Genomic DNA, 12054 nt, shown 5'->3' with positions numbered 1-12054 from the left:
GGAAGGCCAAATCACACCTGGAGTTACAGCTAGCAGGAGATGTTAGGAATAACAAGAAGAGTTTCTTCAGGTATGTGAGCAACAAGAAGAAAGTCAAGGAAAGGGTGGGCCCCTTACTGAATGAGGGAGGCAACCCAGTGACAGAGGAAGTGGAAAAAGCTAATGTACTCAATGCTTCTTTTGCCTCTGTCTTCACAAACAAGGTCAGCTCCCAGACTGCTGCACTGGGCAGCACAGCATGGGGAGGAGGTGACCAGCCCTCTGTGGAGAAAGAAGTGGTTCGGGACTATTTAGAAAAGCTGGATGAGCACAAGTCCATGGGGCCGGATGTGATGCATCCGAGAGTGCTAAAGGAGTTGGCGGATGTGATTGCAGAGCCATTGGCCATTATCTTTGAAAACTCATGGCGATCAGGGGAGGTCCCAGATGACTGGAAAAAGGCTAATGTAGTGCCCATCTTTAAAAAAGGATTTCAGAGTAGCAGCCGTATTAGTCTGTATTCGCAAAAAAGAAAAGGAGTACTTGTGGCACCTTAGAGACTAACAAATTTATTTGAGCATAAGCTTTCGTGAGCTACAGCTCACTTCATCGGTGAGCTGTAGCTCATGAAAGCTTATGCTCAAATAAATTTGTTAGTCTCTAAGGTGCCACAAGTACTCCTTTTCTTTTTAAAAAAGGGAAGAAGGAGGATCCGGGGAACTACAGTCCAGTCAGCCTCACCTCAGTCCCTGGAAAAATCATGGAGCAGGTCCTCAAGGAATCAATTCTGAAGCACTTAGAGGAGAGGAAAGTGATCAGGAACAGTCAGCATGGATTCACCAAGGGCAAGTCATGCCTGACTAACCTAATTGCCTTCTATCACGAGATAACTGGCTCTGTGGATGAGGGAAAATCAGTGGATGTGTTGTTTCTTGACTTTAGCAAAGCTTTTGACACAATCTCCCACAGTATTCTTGCCAGTAAGTTAAAGAAGTATGGGCTGGATGAATGGACGATAAGGTGGATAGAAAGCTGGCTAGATTGTCGGGCTCAACGGGTGGTGATCAATGGCTCCATGTCTAGTTGGCAGCCGGTATCAAGTGGAGTGCCCCAAGGGTTGGTCCTGGGGCCGGTTTTGTTCAATATCTTCATTAATGATCTAGAGGATGGCGTGGATTGCACCCTCAGCAAGTTTGCAGATGACACTAAACTGGGAGGAGAGGTAGATACACTGGAGGGTAGGGATAGGATACAGAGGGAACTAGACAAATTAGAGGGTTGGGCCAAAAGAAATCTGATGAGGTTCAACAAGGACAAGTGCAGAGTCCTGCTCTTAGGACGGAAGAATCCCATGCACGGCTACAGACTAGGGACCGAATGGCTAGTCAGCAGTTCTGCAGAAAAGGACCTAGGGGTTACAGTGGTCAAGAAGCTGGTTATGAGTCAACAGTATGCCATTGTTGCCAAGAAGGCCAATGTCATTTTTGGATGTATAAATAGGGGCATTGCCAGCAGATCGAGAGACATGATCGTTCCCCTCTATTCAACATTGGTGAGGCCTCATCTGGAGCACTGTGTCCAGTTTTGGGCCCCACACTACAAGAAGGATGTGGAAAAATTGGAAAGCATCCAGCGGAGGGCAACAAAAATGATTAGGGGACTGGAACGCATGACTTATGAGGAGAGGCTGAGGGAACTGGGATAGTTTAGTCTGCGGAAGAGAAGAATGAGGGAGGATTTGATAACTGCTTTCAGCTACCTGAAAAAGGGTTCCAAAGCGGATGGGATCTAGACTGTTCTCAGTGGTAGCAGATGACAGAACGAGGAGTAATGGTCTCAAGTTGCAGTGGGGGAGGTTTAGGTTGGATATTAGGAAAAACTTTTTCACTAGGAGGATGGTGAAGCACTGGAATGCGTTACCAAGGGAGGTGGTAGAATCTCCTTCCTTAGAAGTTTTTAAGGTCAGGCTTGACAAAGCCCTGACTGGGATGATTTAGTTGTGGATTGGTCCTGCTTTGAGCAGGGGATTGGACTAGATGACCTCCTGAGATCCCTTCCAACCCTGATATTCTATGATTCTATGAATTAAGGATTGTTTTACAACATGTTTGGATTGTTTAGAAAATGGTTTAGTAATATTTTAATAAAACGATTGGTTAAGGTGCAGCTAAGCAAGACTCAAGTTTCACTATATAAACTGGGGTCCAAAAGGAAGTTCTTTGGAACTAACTCCAGGACACAGCCCCAAGCTCAGAGCTGCCAGACCTCAACACTCTGCTAAGGACACCGGGCAGAATCTGGAGTTCCCCAGATGACCTGATCCTGACTGGCCATCAAGAAAAGTTCATCTGTCTTATTGGGAGTAGTGAGCACTGTATGCTTAGTGTGTGCAATCCGTTTTGGTAATTGTTAATAAATAGAGGTTAAGTAGGATATTACTGTGTAAGGCTCTTTCACTGGTAAAAGACCCCGCAAACCGGTAAAAGATTAAGCCCTGAGTCCACAGAGAATGGGTGTTTGCTCTGAGTCCACAGGGAATGGTGTTTACCTGGAGCCCTCAGAGCCCATGGAGGAGAGAGCTCAGAGCCGAGAGAGGGGTAAAGTTAGGTGCCTTTCACCTGGAGCCCTAGGAACTGGGAAAGGGTAGGGGTTCCTAAATCAACCGGGTTATGCCTTGATCCCTAGGAACTAGATAGAGGTGGGATGTCTTAGAGTGTGCAGGCAACAAATTTAGGGTAAAGTTGGGTGCCTTATAGTGTGTGTAACAGAGAATTTTGTGCAGGTAATGGGATCTGGACTGACCCCAGTTCTCAGTTTAGTAATGCACTCTGACTTTGCAGCTTTTACCTGACCTGGCCTGGTCCCAGACTGATCTCTGCCCTTCGGTCCTGATAGTGAGCAGCTTGCTCCATGTCCACAGGCTGGCCCTGACACTGAGCCTGGTATGGTTTTTTGTTTTGTTTTGGGTTTGGGGAGGTTGCCATCAGCTGCATGGAGAACACCCAGAAAAAGTCAGGCAACTGATGGGGCAACTGAGCTGTATTATCTCGTCCATGGGCCCTTTCTGTAGAAGCAGTGGTGAGCTGGAGCCGGTTCTCTAGAATCGGTTGTTAAATTTAGAAGCCCTTTTAGAACCGGTTGTTCTGCGAGGGAGAACCGGTTCTAAAAGGGCTTCTAAATTTAACTGGCCAAAAGTGGCGCCTTAGTGCCGACTCCACTGGTGCTCCAGCCCTGGAGGACTCATGGGGAAAATTTGGTGGGTACAGAGCCCCCACCGGCAGCACCCCACCCACCCCCCCGGCCCCAGCTCACCTCCGCCTCCTCCCCTGAATGTGCCGCCCCGCTCTGCTTCTCTGCCCCCCCCCCGGCTCCCCGCAAATCAGCTGTCTGTGGGGAGCCGGGGCAGGCTGAGAAGCAGGTGGTGGCTTCGGGCTCAGGCCCAGGGAGGCGGAGGTGAGCTGGGGCGGGGGGGGGGCGAGGAGGGCCACCCGCGCCTCAGTAAGTAACCTGGGGAGGGGGGTGCGCAGGGGAACCGCTCCCCGCCCCAGCTCACTTGCGCCTCCCTCAGCATGAGTGTGAAGCCACCGCCTGCTTCTCAGCCCTCCCCGGCTCCCCACAGAACAGCTGATTCGCGGGAAGCGGGGGGGGGGGGCGCGGAGAAGCAGAGCGGGGCGGTGGGTTCAGGGGAGGAGGCAGAGCAGAGGTGAGGTGAGCTGGGGCTGGGCACGGGACAGGGAGCTGCCGGTGGGGGCTCTGCACCCACCAAATTTTCCCCGTGGGTGCTCCAGCCCCGGAGCACCCAGGGATTCGGCGCCTAAGGCACCACTTTTGATGTGATCAGTGGGGGGAGTGGCCACTCCCCCCCAGCTACGCTCCCCCATCCCTAAGAGCCAAAGGGACCTGCCGGACGCTTCCTGGGAGCTGCCCCAGGTAAGCACCTCCGGAACTCCCCACCTCGCCCCCCGGGCAGGTGCCTCTGGCTCTTAGGGGTGGGGTGTGCACCCACTACGGTGGCCCACGAGACCCTCCTGCCCAGTTCTGGGGGCAGTCAGGGGACAGGGAAGGGGGGTGGATGGGGCAGGGGTCCTGGTGTGGGGGCATCAAGGAACGCACGGGGGGTTGGATGGAGCAGGAGTCCCGGGGGGTGGGGGTGGGCAACGACCCCCTCGTGGGGTGAGGAGGGAACCTATTGTTAAGATTTTGGCAGCTTATCACTGTGTAGAAGGGAAATCCCCCCTTTAATGGGGGTCCTGGGGAGGTGAAGTGGAGCCAGGAATGGCCCTGGTAACACAGCTACATTGGATCTGTGCTGCCAGGGGGAGGGGGGGTGGGAATGTGGGTGCTGCAGTCTCCAGATCCCATGTGGGAGGGATAAGGGATAGCTGAGAAACCCACCGTGCTTGGGGAAAAGGCCTGCCCTGCAGTTTCTTCTTTAAACCCATGGAATGATTTGGGGGAAGCATTAAAGGGAGCTGCAGGAGCTCAGCACCCCTCAGGATCAGGCTCACAGGGTAGATTTTTATCTGCTGGTATTTCAGTGATCAGAGAGTCAAATATTCTGTGTGTTTTCCAAACTCAGCCTTATTGCTGCAGAATAATGAGCGGGACTTCAGGAACATCTAGTTTCGCTGGATGAGGGCTCTAGCCGGGTGTTTCTGAGATGAAGCTCAGCAGTGAAAGGATTAACAACATCAGCCTTTAAAGGGCACCACCACCCCTGGACAGGTCATGATTCCTTCGCAGCTACTGGTGCAGCCAGTATCAATGCAGATCCTGCAGGGAATCAGGGTTACATTCAGAAGCCTCTACCCAACCAGAAGAGCTGAAAACATGCCATTATTACTAACAAAATGTTAGACTCCGAGGACGACAGAGAGACACTGAAAGGACAAATCCAGAGATCCCACCCGATCTCCATTGTCCTTGCCCAGGTCTCACCTTGGCAGAAACCCCTGCAGCCACTTCCCCGTCACTAGAAGAAAAGGAGGACTTGTGGCACCTTAGAGACTAACAAATTTATTAGAGCATAAGCTTTCGTGAGCTACAGCTCACTTCATCGGATGCATTTGGTGGAAAAAACAGAGGGGAGATTGATATACACACACAGAGAACATGAAACAATGGGTTTATCATACACACTGTAAGGAGAGTGATCACTTAAGATAAGCCATCACCAGCAGCGGGGGGGGGGGGGGGGGGGGAGAGGAGGAAAACCTTTCTTGGTGACAAGCAAGGTAGGCTATTTCCAGCAGTTAACAAGAATATCTGAGGAACAGTGGGGGGTGGGGTGGGGGGGAGAAATAACATGGGGAAATAGTTTTACTTTGTGTAATGACTCATCCATTCCCAGTCTCTATTCAAGCCTAAGTTAATTGTATCCAGTTTGCAAATTAATTCCAATTCAGCAGTCTCTCGTTGGAGTCTGTTTTTGAAGCTTTTTTGTTGAAGGATAGCCACTCTTAGGTCTGTAATCGAGTGACCGGAGAGATTGAAGTGTTCTCCAACTGGTTTTTGAATGTTGTAATTCTTGACGTCTGATTTGTGTCCATTCATTCTTTTACGTAGAGACTGTCCAGTTTGACCAATGTACATGGCAGAGGGGCATTGCTGGCACATGATGGCATCTATCACATTGGTAGATGCGCAGGTGAACGAGCCTCTGATAGTGTGGCTGATGTGATTAGGCCCTATGATGGTGTCCCCTGAATAGATATGTGGACAGAGTTGGCAACGGGCTTTGTTGCAAGGATAGGTTCCTGGGTTAGTGGTTCTGTTGTGTGGTGTGTGGTTGATGGTGAGTTTTTGCTTCAGACTGGGGGGCTGTCTGTAAGCAAGGACTGGCCTGTCTCCCAAGATCTGTGAGAGTGATGGGTCGTCCTTCAGGATAGGTTGTAGAGCTGTAGCTCACGAAAGCTTATGCTCTAATAAATTTGTTAGTCTCTAAGGTGCCACAAGTATTCCTTTTCTTTTTGCAAATACAGACTAACACGGCTGCTACTCTGTTCCCCATCACTGTCGCCTCTGAATTATCCATCTACAGATTCTAGGGGAATCGCATTTCTCAGGGATCGCTGGGCAGAGGGCAGCAAATCCGGCTTTTTGGTGCCCGGACCTCTATGTTCTACCTCCCTTTGCAGCTCAGTCTCTCCTAATGGCTGCTGTGCTCACTCGTTGGAAATGAATTTCCAGCTTGGAAAATGAGCTCTTCAGATCTGTGGGGCCCAAAATCACCACCTACTGCCCCAGTCCACAAATTCTTATTTTCCTTGGGTAGCATTCCCTTCTGTGCACAAGGTTCCTTTCCCTCTGCCAGCATCTCACTCATTTCATGACCAGCTGTTCACTTTTGCGCCATCCTTTGTTTCTACCTGCCGCTTCCCTAATGTAGACAGGTCGCCAGCATTGTGACCACCGGGCATTCGAATCCTGCTCATGGCAGCTCGAGACCCCATGCCAGGTTAAATGCCAGCAGCCACCGGGCTACGCTGGACGTACGATGTAATAAAGGAGTGCTTGGTAAAAGACAACTGAATGTTATTTCCTGGCCCCAGTCACTGGATGGGATCAGGGCTACACAGGTTCCTCCCCCTCTCACATGATGACAGGAGTCAGTCCCGACTGCCCCCATTCATGGATTCCAAGGCCAGAAGGGACCAAAGTGATCATCCAGTCTGACCTACTGTATAGCACAGGCCAGAGAACGTCTCAAAATAACTTCCCTACAGCAGATCCTTTAGGAGAAACACCCAGTCTTGTTTAAAAATTGCCAGCAATGGAGGATCCACCACAATCCTTGGTAAATTGTTCCAAAGGTTATTTACTCTCACCATTAAGAATTTAGGACTTATTTCCAGTCTGTGTGTTTCTAGCTTCAACTCCCAGCCATTGGATGGTGTCAGATCTCTCTGCTGTTACGTCTTCCATAATCTCAATAATGCCAATCACAGACCAACACAGGCCATGGATAAACCCATCTGTGGAGATGTCAAGGAAGGAGGCCAGGAGATGACCTCAGCCCCTGACAGATAAGAGCCTCTCAACCTCAGTGGCTTATTGATCACACAGCCACTTCTTGGTCTCAGAACTTCTCTGCTCAGTGGCTATGGTGGGACTGTTCTAGAGCCTGTGTTTGCTGCAGCGGCTGCTGGTTTTCATTTTCACCAAGGGGATGGAGACATTGTAAGGATCCTGCTGGCTCATTCGTGAGGGTGTATCGGGGGGGGGCACTGTGCTAGCCCCTAGTTTAACACCCAGCCTACAGAGGACTCCATAATCCCTCCAGCACAGCAATCAGTGAAGGAAGCCAGAGTGGATCTGGCTCAGAAGGGAGCTGGAGAGCGGGCAGCCTGAGAGCTGGGGCTGGAGGCCCTGGGAGCCGGACAGACACATCCTGGTGCTGGCTGTAGCTACAGTGGGAGGACACAGGGCTGTGGCCTGCAGGCAAGCGGACAATGTGGAGAGCTTACCCAGGCCTTTGTTAGGTGTCATATCACTGGACTAGACTGCTGCGAAGGACTGGGCAAGGATCAGTTGGATTCTCTTGGTTTACCTGAGGCAGTAACCATGCCCAGAGTGCCTGCCACTGTTTATTTCGGCCAGCCCTAGGAAAGGAATCCTCTGTCACTCAGAGTGTGACTGTTGTATGTGGAACCCAGGAGGGCTGGAGTCTGAGATACAAAGAATTGGGACATCTGGGATGATCCTGAGCCCATGAGATTGGATAGCTGGCAGTAGGTACAGAGCACCCTGGCAGATTTCCTGAGACAGCTACCTCAAAAGAGGGACAATCCTAGGAAAGCCTGGGCAGGTGCCAACCCTGCTGGAGCCTGTAGAGCCCATTGTTTGGACTCCTCTGAGTGCATGGTGCACCCCGTGAGTTACCAGGCCACTCGGGACTGGTGTCCTACAGCCACTCCCTGAAGTGGGGCTGGTTACAGCATGTCACATGCACACTGGTGGTAGCGTTGTGGACGTCCATCACCAAGAGAGCCAGTGTGCTCCTTGGTTCTAGCAAGATGTCTCCTGCACCTCCAGTAGCACTGAGCCTCGGGGTGGTTATGACATCAGCTGTTGGGGTAAATGGTCTAACTGCTGCCTTGGCAGGCTGCCAGCCACTTTCTGTTTGGCTCTAACATTCTTTGCCACTTGCAGTGAGGGTATCTGGTTGGCCTTCGTGCCATGGTATTTCTTCTCTCCTTTCCTGGCATGTCTCTGCATCATGGTTAACCCAAGACGTTTGTTGGATGCTGGCACCTTTGCCCATGGATTGCTGAGCTGGTGACTCTGATAAAGTGCTGTGATGGGTGTTGCAGAGTTCTAACAAAGCTCAATACAAGACCCCTTGAATCTACTGGGACTTTTTAAATAGCTGCTTCTGGGGACTTTTCTATTAATCCAGTTGCTGTGAGGGGCTCATCTACCAGAGAATTGTCAAAATGAGCCACTCTTGCGTTATGGACTAGTAACTCATCTAGAAACTATAGTACAGAACAGAATTATCAGACACATCCATAAACATGATTTGTTGGGGAAGAATCAACACGGCCTTTGTAAAGGGAAGTCATGCCTCACCAATCTCGGAGAATTCTTTTGAGGGTGTGAACAAGCAGGTGGATAAGGGTGATCCAGTCAACACAGTGTACTTGGATTTTCAGAAAGCCTTTGACAAGATCCCTCACCAAAGGCTCTTAAGAAAACTAACTAGTCATGAGATAATAGGGGGGTCCTGTGATGGATCAATAACTGGTTAAAAGATAGGAAACAAAGGGTAGGAATAAATGGTCAGTTTTCACAATGGAGAGAGTTAAACAGAAGGGTCCCCCAGGATCTGTGCTGGGACCTGTACTGTTCAATGTGTTCATTAATGGGGAGTGAACAGGGAAATGGCAAAATTTGTGGATGATACAAAATGATTCAAGATAGTTAAATCCAACACAGGCTATGAAGAATGACAAAGGGATCTCACAAAACTAGGTGACAGGGCAACAAAATAGCAAATGAAATTCAACATTGATGAGTGCAAAGTAATGTACATTGGAAAAAATAATCTCAACTACACATATATAATTATGGGTTCTAAATTAGCTGTTACCACTCAAGAAAGAGATCCTGGAGTCACCATGGATACTTCTCTGAAAATTTCAGCTCAGGGCACAGCAGGGGTCAAAATGGCTAACAATGTTAGGAACTATTAGTAAAAAGTATAGAAAATAAGACAGAAAATATCACAATGCCACTCTATAAATCCAGACTTTGAATATTGTGTCCAGTTCTGGTCACCCCCAAAAGGATAGAGTGGAACTGGAAAAGGTCCAGAGAAGAGGAACAAAGATAATCAAGATTATGGAATGGCTTCCATATGAGGAAAGACTAAAAAGATTACGGCTGTTATCTTAGAAAAGAGACAACTAAGGGATGATATGATAGAGGTCTGTAAAGTCGTGAATGGTGTGGAAAAAGTGAACAGAGATGTATTATTTACCTTTTGCATAATACAAAAAACAGGGATCAGCCGATGAAATTAATAGCCAGCAGGATTCATATAAACAAGAGGAAGTACTTTTTCAGTGAGCTGTAGCTCACGAAAGCTTATGCTCTAATAAATTTGTTAGTCTCTAAGGTGCCACAAGTACTCCTTTTCTTTTTGCGAATACAGACTAACACGGCTGCTACTCTGAAACACAATCCACAGTTAACCTGTGGAACTCATTGTCATGGGATGCTGTGAAAGTATAACTTGGTTCAAAAAAGGGATTAGATAAATTCATCCAGGAGAGGTCCATAAATGGCTATTAGAGAAGATGGTCAAGAATGCAATTCCATTCTCAGGGTGACCCTAAACTTCTAACTGTTCTGTACAGTCCCCCTGAAGCACAGGCACTGGCCACTGTTGGAAGACAGGATACTGGGCTCGATGGCCCATTGGTCTGACCCAGTCTGGCCGTTCTTAATCTTATATTCTTAATCCCACGCGGAGCAAACTGCTCCTCAGGCTGTGTTGTTGTGTCATGATTAAGCACATTGCAGGGTGTGGGAGCTGAGGGTGCTCAGCCCCTCGCAGACTTGGCAGTGGCAGGATCAGGCCCTTTGTGAAATTCTTTTTGGAGGAAAGAGAACGCCAGGAAAGGTTGGTCCTCGCTGATGTCCATTTACAGCCATTCTCTTCCTTGGGGACAGATACTAGTCTCTTGAACCTCCCACAATCCTGTCCTTGACTTGGTCCCTGTACCCCTGTCACAGGGGAGCCCCAGGGACAAAAGCATTTCTCCTCGAGTCTCAGAGCGGCCACTCTCTCCCTGTATCTTTCCAATAAGCCCTCACCTAGACATAGCTTTTGTACTGGTATAACTATTTCAAGTAGGGTGTGATTTTTTTTTAACCACCTTCGTTATACTAATATAACTGCTAGTGTGGACACGGGTTCACCAGTATAACGACACCTTATAGCTGATTCCCCTTTCTGACAAGTATCAGCTATACCAGGATAAGCCCCTTTATACCAGCAGAACTGCATGCACAGTAGGAGGGTTGTACCACTTTCACTATATCGGTCTAGTTAAATGGATTCTAATGTGTGTGTAGACAACACGTAACCCTCTGTCCTATCAGATCGCCATCTGCTTTTCAAATCTCAGCTAAATCCCCTGACTTTCTCTACCAATCTCTTAGATCGTGAGCTAGTCTCCCAAGGGAACCTCCATCTTGGACTGGATATAGAATATAAGAATGGCCATACTTCATCAGACCAATGGTCCATCTAGTCCTGTATCCTGTCTTCCAACCGTGCCCAGGTGCTTGATAAGGAATGAACAGAACAGGGCAATTGTGAGTGATCCATCCCTGTGGTTCAGTCCCAGCTTCTGACGGTCAGAGGTTCAGGGACAATCGATGAGTGAGATCATCCTGGCCATCTTGACTAATAGCCATTGATGGAACTGTCCTCCATGAACTTACCTAGTTTTTTTTTTTAACCCGGTTATACTTTTGGCCTTCACAACATCCCCAGGCAATGAGTTCCACAGCTTGACTGTGCATTGTGTGAAGAAGTACTTCCTTTTGTTTGTTTTCAACCTGCTGCCTCTTCATTTCATTGAGTAACCCCGAGTTTTTGTATTGTGGAAGCGGATAAATAACTTCTCTATTCACTTTTTCCACACCATTCATGATTTGATAGACTTCTATCATACCCTGCTTTAGTTGTCTCTTTTCTAAGATGAACAGCCCTAATCTTTTTAATATCTCCTCAGATGGAAGCTGTTCCATACCCTTGTCTTTGTTGCTGTTCTCTGAAACTTTTCCAGTTCCACTCTATCCTTTTTTAGATGGAGTGACCAGAACTGGGCACAGTTTTCAAGATGTGGGCGCACCACGGATTTATACAGTGGCATTATGATATTTTCTGTCTTATTTTCTATAACTTTCCTAATGGTTCCTAACATTCTGTTTGCTTTTTTGACTGTTATTTTCGGAGAACTATCCACAATGATGCCAAGATCACTTTCTTGAGTGGTAACAGCTAATTTAAGCCCCATCATTTTGTATGTATAGTTGGAATTATTTTTCCCAGTGTGCATTATCTAGCACTTATCAACACTGAATTTCATAGATTCATAGATACTAAGGTCAGAAGGGACCATTCTGATCATCTAGTCTGACCTCCTGCACAGCGCAGGCCACAGAATCTCACCCACCCACTCCTATGAAAAACCTCACCCATGTCTGAGCTATTGAAGTCCTTAAATCCTTAAATGAAGTCCTTAAATGAAGTTTTGGAATAACCTTCCAAGGGAAGCAGTGGGGGCAAAAGATCTATCTGGTTTTAAGTTTCTACTCGATAAGTTTATGGAGGAGATGGTATGATGGGATAATGGGATTTTGGTAAGTAATTGATCTTTAAATATTCAGGGTAAATAGGCCAAATCCCCTGAGATGGGATATTAGATGGATGGGATCTGATTTACTATAGAAAACTCTTTCCTGGGTATCTGGCTGGTGAATCTTGCCCATGTGCTCAGGGTTTGGCTGATTGCCATGTTTGGGGTCGGGAGGGAGTTTTCCTCCAGGGCAGATTGGAGA

The sequence above is a fragment of the Dermochelys coriacea genome, chromosome 2 (assembly GCF_009764565.3).
Source record: "Dermochelys coriacea isolate rDerCor1 chromosome 2, rDerCor1.pri.v4, whole genome shotgun sequence".
In the NCBI taxonomy this organism is placed as follows: domain Eukaryota; kingdom Metazoa; phylum Chordata; order Testudines; family Dermochelyidae; genus Dermochelys; species Dermochelys coriacea.
The sequence above is the reverse complement of the archived record's forward strand: the minus strand, read 5'-3'. Positions refer to the sequence as shown.